Below are 5,468 nucleotides of genomic sequence, written 5' to 3' on the forward strand. Positions count from 1 at the left end.
GAGTCTCAACCTAGAGCACGTGGTGGCTAGCCACTGCTACTACCCAGGGAAACCCTCATCTCTGATGGTGGAAGTACAAACATTCACAATTCATTCAACAGCATATATGCATTTATACTTAGCCATAAACATGGCTCTGCCGTCACACGGCAATAATCTAGCCATCTGGCTCACGGTTAAATCCATAACCAGCCAATTCATTAACATTTACGGCCCTTCGGCCCATGGCATAACAAGCACCTCCACCGCCATTCTCCGCATCTCACATAATCATCTTTGATCCTCAATGATCATACATATTTCCCCCTTGCTTCACTCGCAAGTTACCACATTCACTAGCCCTTTTTCTCATGCTAGGTATATCATAATGATTTAAGACATAAATGGTGAGATAGGAGGCTTAGAAGTATGAGATTTGGCTTTTAAAACTCAAAAATCAACTTTGGGATGAAAACAGGGCCACGCGTACGCGCACTCCACGCGCACGCGTGGATGGCCTCAAAAACTCATCGACGCGTAAGCGTCATGCACGCTAACGCGTGGATTAAAAATTTGCCAATCGACGCACACGCGTCAACCACGCGTACGCGTGGATGCTCTCGTGCCCCAGGCACAAAGCTGGCACGGTTCTGGCACAACTCTCTGGAAAATGGCTGGGTATTGGGTGCAGCACCATCGGCGCGCCCGCGCACACCACGCGCACGCGTGGATGGCATTTTCTGAAAGATCGGCGCGTACGCGCCAAGTGCGCCCACGCGCAAGGGGTCATTCTGCTAAAAATTTTCTAAGTTAAAAGCTGCAGAATTCACAGATTTAAACCCCAATCTTCCAACGGACATAACTTCCTCGTTTTAAATTGTTTTTCACCCGTTCTTTGAACGTCATGGACATCCCGGATCCAATTTCATTTCTAAACAGATTTGGTATAAAGCGGAGATCCGTAGTCGAAGTTATGTCCCGCCAAAGTGTGCCCAAAAACCATATTTTCATACAAAACCACAAAGTGCCATTTTCAAACAAGCCATTTCCAACTCTTTTCAAAACCAATCACAACATGCCAAGTTCATCCCTTTTCTTTGAAATCAATCAAAATATATCAAATTCAACATCAAGCCTCCTCAACTCACACATTGACACATTACCACAATTTACAAAATCACTATCCCATCATTTTACCCCACTTCACCTAAGTGGCTCAAACTCAAACACATTGACATATCATATACTATTCCTCATGCCAATTCTCAACAACACCAATTCCAATAAATCATTATTGTACACAATCAACATCATACTCACCATCAACATGGTTCAACCCACAATTCAAACATAACCAATCATTAAGCATATATCACAACATGTATATTTCTCATACATCATACCACCAAGGCATCAATAATCATCATCACATATATGACCACATCATATATCTCAATCATTCAACAACATCAACAATTCAATGCCTATCTTAGGGCCTCTAGCCTAAGTATTTCCTACCACATTACATATTAGATACGGGAAACCGAGACCCTACCTTAGCCGATTTTCCCAAGCTCCCCCGGAGCACTTCCAAACCACTTATCCACAAGCTCTCAAGGCCTCAACACCTCCAAGAACAGATTTTTCACCACCAAACCCTTTCCAAGCTTTTCAAAGTCACCAATCAAGCTCCAATGTTCACATATACACAACCACACCCAAGGTCCAAGGAGACAAGATTAACCTTCTCCTTTAAGAGAGTTGGGTCCTATAACATCAAAGAACCCAAAATCCCAACATTTTACCCATGCCAAGTCCAAGGAGACAAGATTAACCTTCTCCTTTAAGAGAGTTGGGTCCTATAACATCAAAGAACCCAAAATCCCAACATTTTACCCATGAAACTCGAAATTAAGGGCTGGAATTTCGAACAAAAATACGTGGCTTACCTCAAGATTAATTGTATAGGTTTTGTAGAGCTCTCCTCGGTGAACGCGTGGCCACAAACGGAGCGGCAATCGGAGCTCTAGATCAAAAGTTATGGTGGTTTGAAGATCAAGTGAGAGAAAGAACTTGAGAGAGTGTTCTTCTCCCCCCTTCCCTCTAATTCAGCGTGTTTGTGTGTGTAATGAGGAGAGAGAGTGCTGAAAACTAGGGTTTTGGTTAAGTTATGTTGGGCCAAGGGCCCACTTTGGGTCCGGTTGGCCCGGTTTAGCCCGTTCGGTCCAATCTTGGTCCGAATTCTATAAAATTGGTACCAAAATTCTCGTCTCAATCTCCTCTATCACATTTAGCCATAAAAATCACATTTTAGGCTTTCTAGAGTAAATTCTCATTTATGGGTTAATTAGCCGTTAATTAATCGGGTTTTACATAAAGAATTGATATAAACCACTCAATTGAGCACAAGATAAACCATAGAATAGTGGTTTATCAGTTTGTGATTGGGTTTCTATGTTCTGTAGTTGCTGATTTGGATTATACTTTGTTCGCAGTTGTTATTGACTGGAAACATAATGAAACGAACATAACTTCTAACCCCGATCCTACTAAGAACTCCCCAGTTCTTACCCCCTATCTCCACCCCTTTCAACTACAGGTGGAAGGCTTAGTGCAGAACTACAAGAGCATAGAAGATTCTATTTACAAGTTGAGTTGTTAGTTTTCCCTCATCATTTATTGTTTTAGTTTTTAGAGGGGTAGGAATTGTATTTGTGGATCTTTGAGTAAGTCTATGTATTTAATGTTATGTGAATATATATATATATATATATATATATATATATATATATATATATATTTGTGATTAAGAGGTTTAAAATAAAAACCTTTCGTTTTCTTGAGTAAACTTTTTGTTCATATTCGTAAAGGCTCAATATTAAATACGTTTTCTTGAGTAAACTTTCTGTTCATATTCGTAAAGGCTCAATATTAAATAAAGATAGTATATCATAAAAAGGTTTAGAGATAAGTAGCGCTCGAACTTTTAGTACAATCATGAGGTGCTAAAAGTTAGGATGTTAGACCAATAGCACAACACCCTCATATTCACACCCGCTGCAGTTCACAATTACAGAGTTCAGATAATAATCATTTGCCACAACCGGCCTTTCTGACCCTTCTGACATAAAATGCAGCGTCCTCTCAGAACAGTTCAACAAAACATGGTTGTTAGACAACCAATCTAATCCCAAGATGAGATCAAGATCAGTCATCAGCAAACAAATCAAATCATGGACGAACTCTCTCTATTTAACTCGGAATGACACTTGTGGACAGTCTAACCTAGTCACAATGCCTTCAGAAGTAGCATTATGCACATTCAAATCATAATCTAACACAAATATCTTCAACTCTAATTCACTAGCCCTTTCATATGCTCTGAGCAAATGAATAGCTCTAGAATCAAATAAAGCATACAAGATTTTACCAGCTATTTTGCATTTATCTCGGATCACTGTATCAGACCCCTCGACACCTACAGTAGATGTGGTGAACACTCGCCATGGTTGTTCTGTCCTCCCAGTATTTTGCCTCTGTTTCTCTAGACAGTTTGAGACTTTATGCCCTACTTTACCATAGGAATAGCACAAGTCCCATCCAACTTTGCACGGAACTCCCGGATGATGACTTCTGCATCTAGTACAGGCTTGCTCATTCTGAGACTGTGTCCCAACTCTTCTCTCCTGATAATTGTTATTGTTAGGCCTTCTAAAGTTAGTCTGGCCCTGAGTCTGCTGTGGTACAAAGCCTCCACATTTGAAAGTCTGATCCCTAGGAGCAAACTTCTTCCTTGGTTCTGCTGAAAAGGCACCTTATGGCTTTCTTTCTCTACAGCTGCCTTTCTCACACAATCTTCAGCAATCCTGCTCTTATTTACTCTCTCTAAGAAAGTCTTGATCTTCATTGGTCCCATTGAGCTTAGAATAACACTCTGGAGTCCTCCTTCATACTTAATGCACTTCTATTCCTCGAAGTCTCCAGGAACACCATGGCAGATACAGGAAAATCGGGACAGTTCCTCAAACTTATTCGTATATTAAGCCACTGACATTGTACCCTGCTTAGCTGCAGAAATTCAAGTTCCTTTGCCGTCCTAACTGAATTCGGAAAGTAACTTTTATAAAATTTAACCTAAAAGGCATCCTAGGATATAGGATCATTGCCTTGCTGCAGGAGGCATTGTGTTCCCTGCCACCAATGCAGTGCATTTCCCGTAAGCTGATAAGTGACAAATTCAGCGCACTGATCTTTAGGCAACAGTTGTGCTTGTAATGCTCGCTCCATTGTCTGAAACCAATTATCGACTTCAATTGGATTAATGGTTCCCCTGAAAACTGGTGGGTTAACCTTCAAAAATGCTGACAGCGTCATCGGCCTGTTTCTGCCATTTCCCTTATTACCATTATTCATTTGTTGCCCAAGTGCTTCCGCAGTGGCTTGCATAGCAGCAGCCATATTTTTCAATGCAGCCATGAAGCTAACTGGATTATTCGTGGTGGTTTTTGGTCCCTCATTACTTGTTTAACCTCTCCCATGGCCACGACCGCGTCCACAAGGCGCCATCTGGTTCCTATACACACCAAATAACCGATATCAAGGTGATCAGTCTCAATATCGCAAGTCTAGTGCTTCAAAGTCCCAAATGCATGCTCATGAATGTTTATGCCATATACATCAGTTAGATATCCTAATAGCACATAAACACACACACACAGAGTATGCAAGAAGCATAGTCAGTACGTCCCTCAGACTCTACAAGAACGAACTGCTCTGATACCATAATGTAACACCCTACCATACAGTATCTTATGCTTAAGTCATAAGACTGAGGTGGTAAGTTATTACGGACCTCTAAAAGTAAAAATTATATACATAATATAGTTAAAAAAGATATATATCTAGGAGCCTTTGAAGGAAGGTTAAAACAAAAGCATTAAAAAGAAAAGTACAACACTCACGTCAACGATAGCGACAAACGAAACAAGATAAGAGTAAGCTAACATGGTTATATACTAAAGAGTCCCAAGATACAAATAACAAAGCTCAAGATTCAGCTTGCGATGATGAACCGGCCAGAGCATATAATTATGTATACATATATATAAGAGAACCTAAAAGAAGCCCAAAATACAATTTTCAGAACCTGTTTCTCCAAAATAACCTCTAAGAGGAGATAATACATCATATACAACAGTAGTAGAGATAATAAGTATCTATATATATACATATAGCCAAAAGTAAAGCCCTAAAAGCACAAAGATCTTCGCTATTAGAAGTTTCCAGCATGCCTCAGCGAGATGCCTCACGTCCTGCATATGAAAACCACAAAATATGTATGGGGTGAGAATCAGAGGTTCTCAGCATGGTAACAGTGCCCACATATCTAACATATAATGTCCTAGGAAAATCGAAGGCAATCCTAGAACTTTCGACATATGATTTAATCTTATAAAAGTATAACTAAATCAAAAGTAAATAAGCCAACT

The sequence above is a fragment of the Arachis stenosperma genome, chromosome 2 (genome assembly GCF_014773155.1).
Source record: "Arachis stenosperma cultivar V10309 chromosome 2, arast.V10309.gnm1.PFL2, whole genome shotgun sequence".
NCBI classification, from domain to species: domain Eukaryota; kingdom Viridiplantae; phylum Streptophyta; class Magnoliopsida; order Fabales; family Fabaceae; genus Arachis; species Arachis stenosperma.